Here is a 19,815-nt window from a genome sequence, read left to right as displayed (position 1 = left end):
CTAGTACATCCTGGGATGCACATCTAGCTTAATAATAACCACAGACAAACACACGTAACACATGTCTATGAAACAACTGGTGCACATGTTGCACGAAGCATCGCGTTGTGCAACACCGACAACAGATGGCGTTATGGTGAAACATCAAGAAATCCCATTGCAATTTTGCATACAAACTTTAGAGGCACAAATCTGACGAACGAAGCATCAAACCAAGCCGCACTTGTTTATCCTGGCTTTGCTCACTTGCAAAAAGAGGCAGCTTTTCCAAATCGAGAGTATTTGTTTACGAATTTTCAAGATTGGTGCTCTTGAAAACGTGAGTAGGGGACTAAGTCGGCCATTGTGGCAGCCATGTTTGTGTTCTCTGAAGTTTCTCCTTAATGTCACAACATGAATTTTTGAGATATTCACCCTCATTTTTGTTTACGGACGTATCGGCTTTCTAACGTATTTAATTCGTTGGAATCCGTATCCCCATTTGATTTTGCTGGCGTAAACGGGAATGCGATCGATTTACATTCGAAAGTGCATTCGATCGAAAACAAGAATGAGGGTGATTACGTGATAAATTAGGTGCAATATGATAAAAAAATCGTCAATCTGGTCACCTTGTCAGCCTTTTGGACAGCGAGGGGTCCATCAATTCGATCCACCACCAAAGTGGTTTTCATCCTTTTTTATCATATTCTAGCGCATAAGTAAAAACAATATGAAATCCCAGCTTTTATGTAAATGGCGGCCTGGTTTCAACGATAATTACCTAGCAGGAATTCCTGGAGACATCCACATAAGAATTCCTGAAGTAATTTCATGAATTTTCTCAGATGGATCTCCTGAAGATATCTTTTAAAGGGATACCTGGAAATTCCACAGAAAGAATTCATGGCGGAATCCTAGATGGAAATTTCTCGCAGATTTCCTCGAAGGAATTTCTGCACTAATTTTCAGAAGAGATCCCCTCAAATATCTCCAGGTGGACTCTATGAAGATATTCCCAGAGGGAATTTCGGGAGGAATCTGCTGAAGGAATTTTATGTTTTTCATATAAGTGTGGGCCACTTTATTAGGTAGTTTTGTAAGAGGGGCGCCAGGTGCGACTCCGATCATTTTTTTTATTCACGGTTCATATAGGTACTAGGAATTTACTCACCGAACAAATGTCCATTCGATAACAGCAACTTATTTCCACGTTACCAATTAGCCACATCTATTTCACTAATTTCACTGCATTTATTTTTATAGGTTCACCAGCAATACAATACCAGTTACAATTTATTTAAGCTAGAGTTTTCATAGAACTTTTTTCAAAAATCAAATTTACTTCCTTCTTCGACATGAAGTTTTTCACTTACAATTCGACAAAATCAAATTTCAACCAACGCTTGCTGCGTTGCCCGCGGTTCAGCCATTTCCACGGCAACGCACTCACGTGAATGCTACGGAGGCGTCGATTGATGGCGTCTGAGATGTCCGAGTAAAAATGTTCGCATAAAAAAGAACCATGTCCATAAAATTTATATAATAACGGATAAGGTACACCGGGGCAAGTTGAAACACGAAGTTTTGAAATAGTTTTCCAATAGAACTTGGTAATTTTTCTTTCGCCAAAAGATTGTTTGAATCAAAAACTGTGTGTTATGGCATTCAAGCTGTTTACCATCATTGGATAACAACATGTTAACCCGCTGTTTCATATTGCCCCCACCCGTTTCAGCTTGCCCCGGTGTACCTTAGCTGTAAGAGACCGGGATGTGGCTCACCATTAAAGAGTGATTGTCCCACACAAAAAGTGTGCAAATAAATAATTTTTGCATGGCGTAATTTTATGAAATTTCCGAAGTTTAGAAGTGTTTTTGATCTAATGTTGAGTATGTCTTCTTCTTTACAGAAACACCCGCAAAAAAAATAGGAAGAAATGATCGAAATGTCCACATTCTCTAAATATAAAAGCTTTGTCATGGTTTATTTCAGATAACAACACTTAGTATGCTGTGTCAGTTTGTTATTTGAGAATATTTTCAAAATTACTATAAGATCTTCCATGGATTTTGTTTTCAAACAAGAACTCCGCATTTGTTATACAGTTACTTTCATACATAATTGAAGGTAATACGACGAATCAGATTCATCATCGTATTATCTGCAATAATTACAATAAACATGATTTGTAGTTTATTTTTTTTTTAATTTATTTTGTCAAACTTACTGCTACCAATATTGGAAGCTGGAGACGAGTATACGCTAACTGGCAGACTACGTGGTAGACTACAGTGAATATGGTGAACCTCTCAATAAACTATTGAATGCTCTATTGGAGTCGAGAAACAATAATCATACAGAAATAAAATCTTATTTCTCCATAGTTCAGCTAAGTCCTGTAAAACAAACATTTAGTATTATTAGAATTCAAAAGCAGTCTAGCAAAATCGTAGACCAAATGATCATTCCTATTATGTATGTTTTGGAGCTTTTTTTTCACAAAATTATCAGAATTAGATACTTGATACCCAGGACTATAGTCAAACGTAATCTCGCAGAATCTTTCTGTGGTTGAATCACTTCATCACCTGCCAAAGTGTTTTCAATTGAGGAGCAGCCGCGTAGTATGAATAGAAGTAGTTGAACCGTAATGAGAGATGGTAATTACCTAGTTTTCGTAAACTAAACAGCATATAGAGTTAAATGTTATTGTTGGTGACTATTGGCAACAATAATCATGTTGGTATGAGACAAATGAGTTGTTCACTTGTTCACTAAAACACACAAAACACGTGGGATGTCGCACAACCACTCAAAGAAACTACAGGGCTATTCTAGATACCAGTCTCCATTATGATGGATTTTTAGAATTGGATCACGATAAAAGTAAAACATTCGAATGAAACTGTTTCGTTGTTTTCAAGAATACGCTATACACACACAATACGAAGTAACATGACATTACTGTAGGGCGCTTAATGATATTGCATGAAAAATCGTACGTTAAAACTATTGTAAAATGAAAGAATCAAAACTATTTGTAATATTTACACTAACAATTTGAACAGAAAACACGAAGAAGCATTACTGGAATCAATTAAACACACTGCTGCTAAAACATCTTGGAAACTTTGTACTATAGTTGCGGAAGTCAACAGTCGGGAACGAGAACGGACAGGTGTTTTGCAAAGACCAACTAAAGATTCTAAACGCAAACCTATCTCCTATACTGCTACATACTACTATAACCGTTCGTTGTCTCGTATCGTGATTTTAGCAGGAACGAATAAAATATACAGGAAATTGCATTCAAATCCCATACATTATATGAAATTTGTGTACTTCTCCGTGATGCTTCCTATAATCTGATTTCAAAGGCGCTATTTCTATTATTATGTATATAAAACCAAAAAAATAGATAAACGAACAAATATGACACTACGCGAGTAACTATTGTTTCAATAGTGGTACGAATCATATCACATGACGTTGGATGATAAAGATGCGGTAGAACCCATTCGTCAGCCAACAATAGATAAACGTTTCCGTTTACCCTTAATTTTATATTTTCTAACTGAATGTGGTTAAATAAATTTCCCAAAGGCGAATAGCCGCTTTGGGAGGATCAATTGGGTTTTTAAATTAAGAAAAATGTATTAATTTTGTGATTTTATACGAAAGAGCACCTTTTTCTGAGTCACTATGATTTTTTTCAGATTTTTAGAACTTTGTTTTGGTACCTAAAATGAATTTCAAAGAGATTTTTTGAAATCACCTTTAGACAGCTGGGTAGCTGTTTGACAGCTCCACCCAGTACAAAGTGCGACGAGGGGTGATTCGGCAAATCGATCCCATACAAACTTCAAATTGATTTTTAAATAGGTTCCCGGGCACCAAAATTCATGAAAATTTGGATTTCGGCTCAGTTTCGCATGCAGATTCAGAATATGAAATTATCTCAACACCGCTAAAGAAGCCAATTCTCGCAATGAGTAGCAATTACTATGATTATAATATTAACTTTAAACTTTATAGATACACATAGGAGAAGCTAAATACTTTTAAGCAGTACACCGTTAGACATGAATTATAGGTATATTATTCATTGAGAGGATAATTCTTTTGTTTGTTGATTCAAGATTAGCAATAGGTTTCGAAATGTAAGAACATATACTGGAAGTGAATATGTGGGAAGGAAAGGGACGAGATAGGCCAAATGGTAATGTTATAGGCCAGTGAAACCTTGAGGAACAGAAGTTAGTGATTACTTCCGCAATGAAAATAGTTGTAACTTGAATTAAGCAGTTAATAAAGTGAGTGAATTCTGAAACAGGTTTGGCTTCTATTCGTTAAGAATATCACATTTAAATATCTCTTTTACTTCACTCTTTTTGAAATTGTCCAAGTTCACGAAAGTCGTTATTCAACGTCAACATTAACACAGTTTTAGTTGAAATTTATTAGGGTGTAAGCTGGTGTAAGCATTTCTACATCCTTGACATGAACCTGAAATTGCTGTATTGAAAATATTCGTGCTAAAGCACTTTATAAAGCTTCCATTCAGGGCTTTCCGAGCTTTCAGCGGAATGTTGAATGAGCATACCTCGCCAATTTAAACTACCTTGCAAGAAAAGCTCGCGCGAGCGTGTCGATGACACGCACACCACCGCAATCCGTACACGACCGCGAAGCGGAGCTGTCAAAACAGTTCCCACGACTCGGGCTCGATGGCTTGCTCGTTCGCTGCTGCCAGCACAGTCTCAAGCAAAAATCCAAAATAAAGGTCTTCAATGTACGCCAAAATCGGACGGTCCGCACTAAATCGCTTTATTATTGGTAAATATCGGCCCGAAACCGGGCGAAACAATAACAGTCGCGTTCGTTACGAGTCGGTGCATCGGTTTCGGGTGGTGGCCGGAGTGGTCCTTCGCCGGAAGTGGCCAAATTTACGTTCAAAGGCACTTCCGCTTCGGGTGTGGAACGGAAACGGAATGTCCCGCTGCTGCTGCTGAGTAGTGTGTATGCGAGTGAACTCAAGATGGAGAAATTTTGTGGCATTTCCAAAGGAATTTGGACTGTGGTGGTGGAACGGCTTCAAAGGAACCTGGTGTTTGCGGGTGAAGTGTTCTGGGAGTGACTGGTTTGGCGAAAATCTGTGAAGAAATTTACAAATCACGCCGGAAGTGGAGCATCCTTGAAGTGAACGAACCGTGCAATCTAGGTTAGAAATCGGTGGCGTATGAGGAGCTTGTCGGGAGTTGTGAGTCAGCGAGTGGATTGCGTATCGGATACATGAGTGATGGAAGTGTAGAGGGATCGTTGTCCTGTGATTGTTTCGTTTTTTTTGTTTCCAGAGGTTCTCAAATTGTAATTTAATTTATTAATCATACGTAAACCATCCGGTAAATATATCGGGTCAAGGTAACATATACGGTATTCGTTCTAATTAACGCGAAAATGTCTAGCATTGTTTTTCCCTTTTATCTGTTAATTGGTATACTAATGCATTAAACATCATATTGTAACTAATGAAAATTACATTTAAAATTGAAAGAATTAGTTTTTGCTCTGCCAGAATAGAGCTATACTGGAGGATAGGATAGGATAGCTCAGATCATTCTTCAGCATAAAAGAACAGCAACAATCAATCTTTTTAGACTATTGCAAAATCTAGACGAACATTTGAAATGGGCCTATCTGCTTTTTGTAAACAAACATGTTTCTGTCTCTGTAGGGCCCATCTGCATCCACATACGCAGATCAATACCCTTAACAGATAGCTTGACGAACACTCTTTCTGATAAGGGTGTTGATGTGCGTGGGTGGATGCAGATAGGCTCTGCAGAGACAAAAACATGTTTGTTTACGCAAAGCAGATAGGCCCTTTTCAAATGTTCGTCTAGAAATGGTACAGCCCAATATGGCATAGAAAGGCACGTCATCAAAAGCATCCTCAATATTCAAGAAATCACCCAAGCAAAACCAAAAACTACGTTTGAGCGAGTGCTTTCTTTAAAACGTATACAACTTTGTGTAAAAGAGTCACTGTGGACATCCCAAATTGGGAGACGTGAGTTCACATGAACAGGCATGGTAGCCTGACGAACATCACAGATGTGATAATCGACAATGCGTTTCAAGCATTTCAGAAAGAATGAGGTAACCAGATAAATCTGGAACTTATTCCTTCCTTTTACAACGCACGCACCCTTTCGGGATAAAACTACAGAGTAATTTCATGCCATGAAAATACCCAATAGAAAACTACAAGAGTTCAAACATTTTTTTTTTATCTGTATTAACGAGATTTTTAGCCCTAGACTAGTTCATCTCGGGACCCACGCTTTACACGCTTTCCCTTCCGAAGGAAGAACTCACATTTTGCGAGTTTGTCGGGAGTGGGATTCGATCCCAGGTCCTCGGCGTGATAGTCAAGTGTTCTAACCATCACACCAGGTCCGCTCCACAGTTCAAACATGTTTGAAAAACTCAAATCCCTCTGGAGAAAAATTGGATAAGTCCCCAATTGCTCCAGGAGATTTGAAGTAAGCAGAGCTTTTTTAGTGCCCACTAAATCGATTCTATAGCTACAATCCTCGGGGTAGAAGCAAAGATTCGTAGCTATACAAAAGACTGGTTTATCCGAAGATATTTAGAACTTGAACAGGTCTGAGTTCCATTCAGGAATACCTCTTGCGGTCCGCACAGACCGCAGAGGACTAGCTTCTTTCAAAGCAATAGCTATGGTATACCAAAATGAAGGGCGTTGTAATAACAACACCACAATGAAACTCTCTTGGACTAGCAATGGAAGCGAGTTATCCATAAATTGTGATCGCAACCAATTAGGTTCCTTAGTCTGTTGAGCAGGGACGCCTGAATACGCAAAGTTTGCGAAGGAACATTCAAAAGTGCAAAGAAGGTCAAATGGAGATTCCTCATCTGACACATGCCAATCAGTCAACTCATGACAAATTCTGCTCATGCAGAGTTGGGTGTGTGTGTGTGTGTATTTGATTTTTAGAGGGACTTTAACCTTTCGGTCATTCGTCCCTTGTGGTGTAATGTGAGAGTTGGGTTAGGTGCAATTCTATGTTAAGTTAACCATGAACTGTACTACCTAAGTATTCCATCAAACTGAAGCATCTCAAATCAATGTTTAAGCTACTTCAGATGCCAAATGTCAGCGAAAAGATGCTGAAAACAAGAGCTTGCTTGAAGGTATCTGTTGGGGCAATCTCGTTCAATATGAATGAATACTTTTCGACAGCAGATCATTTGGCGATCAGCTTCAAAGCTGTAATTTTATTATTATTTCAATTAAACTTAATACATATTTAAATTCAGTTTAACACTTACTTTCTAGTATCTTCATCCCGAACTAATTGATTCCCCTACACGATATATACTGATCTTCTACCCGAAATTTTGTTAATATTGTGCTAGTGTTTCCAGTGTTGCCAGTTTCACCTAAGAATCGTAAAACCACCACAACAATCCCCCTCACGTGAAACTGGTAACGCGCGAGAATGCGTCCGCTATATTTTTTTGCCGGTTTACCGTGGAACGGATGGATAATACAATAGGCAAGCGCTGTTGTCATTTCGATAGTGTTGTTTATTACCGCGTAGCTGTGTGATCTCAACGCTTGCGGAGTATACTTTATATAGCGCATTTAGTTCACCACTGGACTATCGCACTAGTTTTCACGAGTGCGAAAACGCTAATAAAAGTGCGCGATTGCATCAAATCAACTCGGTGTCTTCAGAGCACTTCAAGCATAACTTTTCAATCCGACGTAACTCGAGAATGTAAACAAATCCGGGTTTACTGCTGCATGCATGATTCATAAAGCAAATTGAAGAATCCACATCACTGTTTGATGATTTATTGCTTAATTTGTATAACTAAGCATATTTTTCGAAACGACGTATCTAACTATTTTGATGTTTACAACTTTACTGATAGATACACCGCTTTGATATATGAGAAAACCAAACGACGTATCTGTTATAACGTGTTAAAAAGCTAATCTTTCACATAACGATAAAGTGCAACCGGTTACGATGGTAGTCATTTCTAAACTCAATCTTTATTTAAGAACAAAGTCATTTCAGAGCACCCAAGAGGGTTCGGTTGTTTTACCGAGTGGCTTTTGCCACTACAGTTCCTTTCCCCTTTAGTCGAAACTACAATATTTTTCGAATGCATTATTTGCCTATGTCTACGTTCACAAAAGTAAGTAATCCTAACAAAACAATAATGTTCGAAAATTGAACATTTTTTTTTAGTGAACCATTTTCTAATGTCTTAGCACTGCAAAGGTTACTCAGTAGTATTCGCAGCACGATCAAAGGCAGGTAGCATTCTTTCCGGGAAACTGGATTCCTTGGACTTTCCGTATGCGTATCACAGGATCATCAGCCATATTGGGATCTTCCTCCCAAAACAGGAAAACGGTAGCGAAATCCATAATCGTCCTTGCACATCTCTGGTAGCGTAGCGTAGGTAGTTCAAAGGCTCACCGCTAGTTACAGCTTCTCTAAGCACTTGACATAATCCGCAACTGCACAGTAATTTCTTCCTCTTTTCCAATCTGCAGCAAACTCAAGTTATATGTACGATCGTAGGGCCGTATAATAAAACACAGCAGAGGTCAACACAACAGGAACGGATTCTTTCACTCGACCCACAAGAGGCCTCACTTGCTCAGTGATAAAATGTGGCACGTTAAATATGATCTTGCAAGGAACGTTATATCACCTAAGATGCCAAAAATCAGTGATGGAAATCATCAAAACGACCAAAAATAGCATCTTCAATATGCACCACCGCCAAGTTGAACAAAATAAAAACATTGCGAACAACAAAAATGCACTTTTCCTTCCTCTTTGGTCCATGCGAAAACACACACTGCTGCAATCGTGTGTCGTCGATTTTACCACTAGCAGCCACAGTTGATCGTCAAATGGGTTTGCGATAGGTTCTTCGCTCCGTGGTAGATCAAATGGCAATGGTGCTCGAAACAAAATTATGAAACAATAATAAAAATGGCAAAGCAACAAAGCCTACATTTCCTATTGGAAAAAAAATCGTTTCTCTTTCATCAAATAAAAAAAACAAAATGGTTTGTACCAAAATCAAGTTGAAAACTTGAACAAAAAGCAGTTTTACGCCATGTTACCACAAATAGAAAAAGGATCACTCTACACTGTAAATACTGTTTTTTTTATGCACAACAGTTAGTAAAGAACCACTCACATAAAAAAAGGTAACAAACAAAATCACACCAAATACGAATTACCGTCAGCGGTCGTGAAAGCTAAAGCTGCAAACATAAAAAAACACAAAATTTTACCGGTGCTTTGTCACTAAACTCATAATTACACCGTCTAATTCACGCCAAAAGTATAAAATAACCGGCGGTCGTGAACATTTTTTTTTTTCGTTAAAAAGGAACAAAACTATCCCGTTGATCTATCCTCAACAAAAATCACGCAACAAAATACTATACAAAAGTAGCATGAAAAAAATGCACTAGAGAACGAAATACTTGAAACAAAATGCACTACACCAAAAAAACAAATATGCACGCATATCGCCAAAAAAAAAACTTGCACGAAAAGTTCACGCCAAAAGGTGATATTCACACCTGGGGTCGTGAAACGTGCAGTAAGTTGAAACTACATTTTCTCCTCGTCGACACTGTTATAACGTGTTAAAAAGCTAATCTTTCACATAACGATAAAGTGCAACCGGTTACGATGGTAGTCATTTCTAAACTCAATCTTTATTTAAGAACAAAGTCATTTCAGAGCACCCAAGAGGGTTCGGTTGTTTTACCGAGTGGCTTTTGCCACTACAGTATCTAGCCAAAATCAAAAGTAACAGATACACCAAACTGGCACCATACAAAAGCGACGTATCTGGCATGACGTATCTCGAACCAACCCGGTGTATGTGTATTTTTGTCAAAATTCATTGTGAAAATGATATGGAATGAGTAGGTTTTTTTCCTTACCTAGTGCGTGCAATATCCCTGGTGATGTTAAGCACGAAAAAACTTATGAAAAGTCTTTTTATAAAAAACTATTTTAGTGAAATGGTCGTCAACATTAACCATGAATTTACTCAGATCAGTGAAAAACTTAGATACGTCGATTTGAAAAATTATGCTTGACTTGTTCTCCATAGATTGAAGAAATAGTGCGCCAAAGACATCAACCTGATGTGATGCAATCGCGCACTTTTATTTACGTTTTCGCACTTATGAAGTCGCAGTTCGCAGTCCAGTAGTGAACTAAATGCGGTATACATCGAACACTGATAATGTTGATAAATGCGAAGCTGTTGTGATCTTCTTCAATACTACCTCCAGGATCGAAAATCGGATGCCACCCATTAAACCCGCTTAGATTACAATCGACCCGTATTTGTTTCCGCGAAACAGTTTGGTGCGAAATTCGTTTACGTTTTCTGTATGATTTGTAAGAATTGATGCTTTTTTGCTTATAGTAATTAATGCGCTTCTGGAAATCTGTACTCCTTTTCATTGAGATCCCTGTAGTATCTGTATGATTATTTGAAGCAGGCGATACTAAGGTACATTGAATTACTGCAGCCTTGCTCTCAATAATTATTGTTCTGTTTGCCTGTGGAACCGATAACATATCACACGTAGGTTTTGAACGATTAGCACTTGTGTCTGGATATGAGGGCGCCGTTGTCACCGCATTGAGTTGTTGTTCACTTCTGCAGGAAGATTTGCGATCGATTGCACAAAATCGTGGTGATGATTTGCATGCATTGGCCTCACCATATTGTTTTTCGATTTTTGCTTTTTCAATACAGAAGTGCAACTCAATCTTCTTTGCAGCCTTTCTGTACGCCTCTTCAATTTCCAGTAAATCTCGTTCGTACTCCTCTTCTATGCGCCTCTCCTGTTGTTCGTAATATTCCCTCCAAAATTTACTTTTTTCCTCCAACAGCTTGATGTCTTGTTCTATATGCTCCATAGTGTATTCAGTAACCCGTTAGAAACTTTGAAGATTGTTGGGGCAATCTCGTTCAATATGAATGAATACTTTTCGACAGCAGATCATTTGGCGATCAGCTTCAAAGCTGTAATTTTATTATTATTTCAATTAAACTTAATACATATTTAAATTCAGTTTAACACTTACTTTCTAGTATCTTCATCCCGAACTAATTGATTCCCCTACACGATATATACTGATCTTCCAACGTATCTAAATACCCAAGGTAAGAGATTCCCGCAAATGTCAAAAATGAGACTCACCAACACATCTGCGTTAGTTATGAAAAGTTGGTGTTTTTACACTAAAATGTCATTATTTCAGCAAAAGTTTGTAAAGTTTTAGTAGTTTGGATGTTTCTAAATGCTGAAAAAATATGTTTAGAGCCAATTAAAAAAAAATTGTTATCGATTTTCAAATGGCGATATTTCCTGTTTTATTGCATGGAAGTCACTTTTAATCCAGTAAGATGCAATTAAATAATTGCTTCTATGATGAAAGTGCTTAATTTCTTAAGAAAGTTTGCTAATTGGTGATGCGCCCATACAAATCAGCGCAAATTTCATAACTATTTTTTGCTTTTTTCCTTTTCTCACTAATCCGTGAATATTAGTGGGAATCTCTTACCTTGGTATTTAGATACTTTGCTGATCTTCTACCCGAAATTTTGTTAATATTGTGCTAGTGTTTCCAGTGTTGCCAGTTTCACCTAAGAATCGTAAAACCACCACAACAGTATCCATAAAGAAAGTTTGAAACATACTGTTAACGTTATTCTAAAATATAGCATGCTCGACGCACGACACTTCATCTATAATGAAAAAAGCAAAGCTGGGTTAACAAGGTAACCTATACAGTAGTAACCCTACAAAAAGAACTTTTTGAAGTAGATCCAGTTGGGCTACATACGCTTTTTACGCTGAAAATTGATCTGAGGTTTCCTAGCCGTAGCCACTACCCAAACTAGGCAGGATTACACTCTTCACAATCACAGCACAAAAAGAAAACATCAACGACGAACCAAATCGGTGTCAATTGAAAAACGCCAATGGCGAAAACGCATTAAGCGTACCAATATAAGTAGTAATGTAAGCTAATTAACAACATTTGAACAACCCCGCCCTTATTTAGCCTCACATTTGAGACTTAAGAAGAGCAACTAATTATCTCGGAGAAACGCAAGGTCCACTGCACCATTGCTCCGGTTAGCGCAGTAAAGGCGTAATACTGTAGAGGACGCCCTTACTCTCCACAGGCTCCGTTTGTGGTTAGATTTTTATTAGACCCCCCTAACCATTCATTCTTTGGCACGGTAAGCATAAAGCCGCATAACACCATGAATTAGGGGTCACCTGTTTTGTGTACTCTTACCACTGGATCAGGTGATCCGTAGTGTAATTCTTAGCCAATTGAGACAACCGCTACCGACACTACACAACTATCTAGGCCGATCGGGAAAAGAAGTTAACATTGATGGTCAACTTCCAAACGAACCCGAACAGCCGACCTCTGCCAGAATAGAGCTATTCTGGAGGATAGGATAGGATAGCTCAGATCATTCTTCAGCATAAAAGAACAGCAACAATCAATCTTTTTAGACTATTGCAAAATGGTACAGCCCAAGTGGCCTTACTCCAAGAACCTTACTTTCTTAAGGGGAATTCTTTCCAGCAGGGATGGCATTCCGCACTGAAATTGTGCACAGTGCGGCTCGTTTCCATATTGAAACCGCGCACACTTGCACTCACACTGGCGAGCATATGCCATCCCTGCTTTCCAGGAAACCTTGTGGCTCGGTGTTTGCTTGTTTCAGTAAAATTGAAATGGCAAATTCACTTGTCATGCCTCGAGCTTGCGTGCTTATCAACAACGCATTCGTTGCTATACCCGTCCCTCTGTTAACCACTACAGATATATGTCACAATATTATGATGTTTCTGTTGGAAATCTTAACAGGAAATATGTCTATTGTTTGATTTATTTACCGCATGATGAACCATCCCCTATGGACGCTTTCAAACAAGTCATCGCATACTGCACTTCAATAGGCCTTTCGTTTATTGTTGGCAGTGATGCTAATGCTCACCATATCATCTGGGGCAGCTCAGACATTAACTTGAGAGGCTCCAGTTTGATGGAATACTTAAGTACATAGTACAGATCTTGGATTTCTTAACATTGGCAACGCTTTGCTGTAGCAAAATTAGTCACGAGTTGATCAATTAGCATGTGACAGATGAAGAATCTTTATCTGACCATCGCTACATCTTTTTTGAACATGTGAAAGTCACTTCGCAAACTTCGCGTTTCAGGAATCCCCAATCAATTAACTGGGATCTCTTTTCTGATTTGGTTGCAGCCAAATTTCATGAATACTTACTATCCATTGACACTCCAAGTGATTTTGATGATGCCGTTGATGCTACAACGGCCTTCATCATGGAAGCTTTCGAAGAAGCTTGCCTTCTGCGGTCTGTGAAGATCACAAGAGGAACCCCTTGGTGGAACTCTGATCTGTCGAAACTCAGGAAACAATATAGAAAGAGTTGGAACAGACGACGTTCGGCTGGTTCGGAGGCTTTCAGGTCGGCTCGCAAGGCCTACCACGAAGCTCTCCGGTCTAGTGAACGATCCGGCTGTGAAAACCTTTGTACAAATGTTTCCAGTTTGAGTAAAGTCAGTCGGTTAAACAAAATCCTTGCGAAATCTAAGGATTTCCGAGTGAACGAACTTCGTTTGCAAAGCGGCGATTTCACTTTCTCTGATGAGGAAGTTCTGGAATGCTTATTCAGCACACACTTCCCTGGATGTGTGGATTTTACATCTTCGGTGAACCTGATGTCTTTTCTTTCAGTTATGATTCCCTGGCTTCGGCTCGGAGTATTATAACTATAGAATCGATTGCGTGGGCACTTAATAGCTTTGCTCCTTTCAAATCCCCTGGGGCAGATGAGATTTATCCTGTTTTGCTTCAGAAGGGATTTGACTATTTCAAAACATGTTTTCAAAAAAATACTTGTTGTTTTGCTACAGGGCATATTCCCAAATCTTGGCGGAATACTACTGTGAAGTTTATTCCGAAAGAAGGTCGTGCATCGTATGAAGAAGCAAAGAGTTTCAGACCTATCAGTTTAACCTCTTTTCTTCTGAAATGCTTAGAACGCATTGTGGATTATCACATCCGTGATGTTCATCTGGCCAACGTGCCTATTCATGTGAACCAACATGCCTACCAATCTGGTAAGTCCACTGTGACTCTTTTACACAAGGTTGTTTACGATATCGAGAAAGCATTCGCTCAAAAGCAATCCTGCTTGGGTGTTTTCTTACACACTTCCAAAAATAAGCGTGATTTTACGTCATTTTACGCCGACATATTGCAGCGAGTAGATTGACGGAATAATACGTCAGTTTCAAACGCACAATTACGTCCGTTCTTAAAATTACAAGAAGCGAACGCCGATAAAAAAAATACACGTCATGACGTAAAAATAAACTTTACGGCATGACGTGTATTTCAAGGCTATGTTCTTGTTAAACATAGCACTCATTCACAAATTATTGTCCTCGTCACTTACCTGCAGGTTCTTACCGCTAAACCTCCGTCACAACATTATTATTTACAAATACTTCCACAAACAATAAATATTCGTACTATCGACATCTAAAATGATGAATCACTGAATCACTGAATCGATCACGGAGCATGTTGAAAACACTGCCGCTCAGCTCTTTGGAGATCCCTTATTTTGCAACTTCTGGACTGGATGGTGGTATTTTTTCACTACTCTGTATTGAGTCCAATGCAGTTCTGCTAACGTATATTTCGTTTATTCAACAATTTCATCACAAACGCGAAATGAAACCGTGAAAATTGACCACCAAAACTAATCAGCAAACACGAGAACCAAAACGGAAAACATTTTGACGTTTGACGCGCACATCGTTGTTTATGCTGTTTATGTCCGAGGGCGTGTAATTTTATGTCATTCCATACTAGAAACTGAGGCTTTGCCTGCAGAAAACAGTGAGGGCATCCCAAAATATTGTGAATAAGCCATAAATCAACTATTTTTGGCAAAAGTTTGTGAAAGCGTTTAACAAAACACAAAAATCAGTCTCATTTTAGTTTACGGCATATGACATTGCGTCATTTATAAACATTGTGTCAATTGTAATATTGAGATTTTTTTAGTGTGTAGATATCGAGGGTGCCTTTGACAACGTGCCTTTCGATGCCATATTGGAAGCCGCACGGGGATATGGTTTATCTCCAATAAATTCCAATTGGATTCATCAATGCTCAAAAGCTGATATCACTCTTCTCGACATTGCGTCTAGCAGAGATTAGGAAATTGAGTGTTTGTAGATGCCCCCAAGGGGGAGTCTTGTCACCGTTTTTGTGGAATCTCGTAGCAGATACGCTATTGAGGCAACCCAATAATACTGGTTTTCCTGCTTATGGTTTTGCCGACGACTACCTAACATTGTTAGTCGGTATGTGCATCAGCACCCTTTTCGACCTGATGCAAAGCGTCCTTCAGGTAGTTGAGGGGTGGTGTTGGCAATATGACTTTTCGATTAATCCGAGTAAAACATCTATTATTCTTTTTACGGAAAGGCGAAACCGTAATGGCGTTCGACCTTTGCGTCTCTTTGGTTCTGAAATCGATGTTACTGAACAGGTAAAGTACGTTGAAGTCATTTTTTATTCCAAGCTTTCCTCGTCACCTCATATTGAGTTCAGAATTAAGAAAGCTTGTATGGCCTTCGGGCAATGCCGGCGAACCTTTGGTACAACTTGGGGTCTAAAACCCAAATGGATTTACACAACTGTTGTTCGGCCATTATTCGCCTATGGATGTTTTGTGTGGTAGCAAAGGGCGAAGTAAGAACGATCCAATCAAAATAAGGCCATCTCCAAAAGATGTGCCTAATGGCGATGTCTGGAGCGTTTTCTTCAACTCCCACGGCAGCGCTCGAAGCTCTCTTTGACGTTGCTCCACTACACATTCATCTCAAACAAGAAGCACTTACCATCTACGGGTACTCGGTCTACTAGAGGAAACTCCTGTGAACCGCAGTTCAACACACACCTCGTTGTTTCCACTTTTGGAAAATTGGGACAAAGTTGTCCTTGCTCCAAGTGATCTTACAATTGCTTGTAATTTTCCATATAGGACATTTTCCACGAAATTCCCTTACCGGGAAGAGTGGACATCTGGTTATCTGGAGAGAAGTATTTCAGACGGCATCGTATCTTACACTGATGGCTCCCTTCTCGAAGGTCGAGCAGGTGCTGGTGTTTATTCTCGTGAGCTAAGGCTGTATCAATCTTACTCACTTGGTAGACAGTGTACCGTTTTTCAGGGGGAAAGCTTTGCTCTTATGTGCGGAGTGCAATCAGCACGTAATGGGCAAAGTAATATACTTCTGTTCAGATAGTCAGGCTGCTATTAATGCACTTGCTTCGGCCAACTCCAGGTCCAAGATAGTTATCGCTTGTCGAACTCAAAATGAGGAGCTGAATTTAGCAAACCTTGTTCACCTTGTATGGGTACCTGGTCATTCTTCCACCGCTGGTAATGAATTGGCTGATGAGTTAGCTCGCACTGGAACATCACATGACTTCATTGGCCCTGAGCCAGCTATTCCGATATCGAAATGTTGGGAAAACCTTGAGATTGACACCTACGCTGCCACTCGGTGTGAGGCCATTCGACCGAAGATCATTAGGCCAAATGGTCACTAGGCCGAATTGTCATTGGGTCTCATTTTTGCCGTTACGTGGGATGACCTTTCGGCATAATGGCCTTCGGCCTCATGGCCCTTCATCCTGCCACTCAGCACAAATACTACTGGAATAGTTGGGAGTCATGTCGTTAAACAATATTGTATTGTACAGAGCCATTTCCAAGAGTGGCGATGTATCTAACTAATCTGTCTAAGCAGAATTGTCAAAGCATTAACTGGCCACTGCCGCCTTAGGTATCACATGGCGAATATTCAGCGAGCTAATCCATTTGATAACTGTGAATTCGATTATAAAACTTCGTATGATTTGATATGTACATGTCCAGTTTTTTGCGCAACTGCTTTTCCGAGTACTCGGTAAACACCAGTGATGGAAAACAGCGAGGAATGCAGCTGAGTAAACACAAACGCAAAGCTATCCTATTCGCGAACAACAGAAGCCAGAATATATTCGCACTTCCTTCACTCGCGAGCTAACGAAGCTGGTCGCACTCGTGATTGATTCGCGAAGCAGCTCTGAACATTTTTCAATTTTGTGAAAAAACGAATTAACACGGCCGACAGGTTAACTTTTCAGGAACAATAAAGCATAAAACACTACTATCTGATGGATAATTACTTGCTTTGCTCTTAAAATCGCACTAAAATGCAATTCCCGCATCTCCACTTGTTCTTTGCGAATAAAAATTCATGAGTGTTTTTGTTTTTGTTTTGCTTCATACTCGTGAAGCAAGCGGGTGCGAATAAACTCACACACGGCTTACTCTCGACACCGTGAGTAAACCGTTTGTTGCTTTTACACTCGCGAGTTAATTCACGATGAGAGTGTTTCCATCTCTGGTAAACACTTATTAAGTGAAACTGATTTCAGAAACCTGAATCTTGAGAATGTTCTGTTGTTCTTAGTCCGCTGTGGTAAGGAACTATAGGGTCGTTATTGCAGTGCCCTTTTCAAGGCGTTTTTTAAACCCATTATCTTTTCCTATTTACCTACATATCAATATCCCGACCGCAATCCTAATTTCCTTCAGGTAGATCATCGGGCTTTTATTTTAGCCTGATACCTGATATCAGTCGCTGGATGCCAAAACAGACGCTGTTTGAGCCGCACCTCCTTGGCGAACAGCCGCTCGTAACGTACCTGCTCAATCTAACTGAAGAAAGACAATGGTTTCCAGACTACACTACCAGCCAAGCATCTGCTCAGTATAGAAAATCAGGATATTTCATGTATTTGCCAAAAATATGGAAAGCTCATTGGATTTGTTAGGAAGTATTTTCCAAAACTAGTCCAAAATCAGGCGCGTGTTCCAGGATGTCGACTGATCGTTTTGGATCTCTCACGAATAGAACTGATAGTTTAAAATGTTAATGAAATGGATCTGGTACGTTTCGCATAAGGCCGTTTGTCATAAAGGACATTTGGCATAAGGGACGTTTGGCATAATATGTGAAATATATTTTCCCTCTGGAGAAAAATTAAAGAACAGCCTTCAATGGAAAGAAGGCAAAGTTGTTAGTGGTGTATTATATTGGATCTCTTATTTTCGAAATAACCTTTTGCTTCCATGAATTTATTTTTTTTTTCAGGAAGGGGAATGTTCCTTTTTTTGTATATAGGCTGTTCTTTATCGATACAAGCAATTTGGATTCCAATAATGGTTCTTTCCAGCAAATAATCCTTGTCTGCATATTATATCCAGAAAATTAATGCATTATAATATATTATCTTTTTTTATAATACTTTTCGTTCGTTGATGTTAAGTATGTAGTCCATTTTTCACTGAAATCATTTTATGCCAATCGTCCTTTATGCCAAACGTCATTTATACGAAATGTCCTTTATGCCATGTGTCCTTTATGCCAAATGACTTTATGCCAAATGGCATTATGTCAAACGTACCAGATCCAATGAAATGATTTTCATTTATATATACAAGGTGTTAGCTTCCTGAGTGCAAACTTTTTAAAGGGTGATAGAGGACCATAAATGGTGAAAAAATTGGTCTTCGCATATGGTCAAATCTGAACCGTTACGTAGTTTTTGAACTTCCTATATTTTTTACTCTTATTGCCTTAACTGGCTATACCTAACTTGAAAATGGTCAAATTTATCGCAGTTTTTTTGCCCTTATTCGAAAGATTTTTGAATTTTCTATCGATTGGCATCTTTGAATCGATTAATTTAGTTAAATAACTAAGTTTTCTAGAGCAAATAGCCCAAAAGAAGTGTGTTTTAATTTGTTTTTATCAATTATCTTCGAAAAATGCGGAATAAATTAAAATTCTTTCTTTGGCAATCGATTCAAAGATGCTATTTCATAGAAAATTTAATAATCTTTCGAATAAGGGTAAAGAAACTGCGATAAGTTTGACCATTTTAAAGTTATAGCTAGGTCAGGCAATAATAAAAAACATGCAAAGTTCAATAACTACGTAACGGTTAAGATTTGACCATATGCGTAGAACAATTTTTTTCACCATTTATGGTCCTCTATCACTCTTCAAAAAGTTTGCACTCACGAACCTGACACCCTGTATATGTTACGCTTACTCACATTACATTATGTACTTATATTTTCGAAATACAGGTATGTTCCGTTTTTATCAACACGGTCCGCGATTTTCAGTTGACAAAAACGGAATAGTGATAAAAACGGAATAATTTTCTTTGACAAAATATTTTGCAACATTTTTATATGAATTGGAAGATCTACTGTGGAACACATTCCAAAAATAAAAATATGCAGTTTATTATGAAATTTAATTGTTTTTGATATATTTTAGCACATCTCAACGTTCAGAGCCCTTAGATTCTCCTCAACTGCAAGAAGCCACCGTGTGCGCGGCCTACCACGAAGCCGACGACCCCTACCTGGTTCTCTGCTGAATATGGTTTTAGCTTGTCGTTCCTCCGACATACGAGCCACGTGCCCAGCCCACCGCAGCCTGCCGTGTTTTATTCGCTACACTAGGATACTTTTAGGATTCACTAGAATAGTTTTAGAAAATCTTCAGGAATTTTTCTATGCAATCACTTGTG

The 19,815-nt window shown here is 38.9% G+C and overlaps 1 protein-coding gene across 3 annotated transcripts in view; it reads left to right on the top strand.

The window, feature by feature from the left end:
• Positions 1 to 4,673: 4,673 nt before the first annotated feature.
• Positions 4,674 to 19,815, top strand: part of LOC109417821 (GA-binding protein subunit beta-2) — a gene marked incomplete at its 3' end in the record, with an annotated part of 34,660 nt that continues 19,518 nt past the window's right edge. Inside the window, 1 exon segment of one of the 3 annotated variants that reach the window (XM_062853526.1) lies at positions 4,674 to 4,818. 3 annotated transcript variants of the gene reach the window in all.

Source organism: Aedes albopictus, chromosome 2, assembly GCF_035046485.1.
Source record: "Aedes albopictus strain Foshan chromosome 2, AalbF5, whole genome shotgun sequence".
Classification (NCBI taxonomy): domain Eukaryota; kingdom Metazoa; phylum Arthropoda; class Insecta; order Diptera; family Culicidae; genus Aedes; species Aedes albopictus.
The sequence above is the reverse complement of the archived record's forward strand: the minus strand, read 5'-3'. Positions and strand labels throughout refer to the sequence as shown.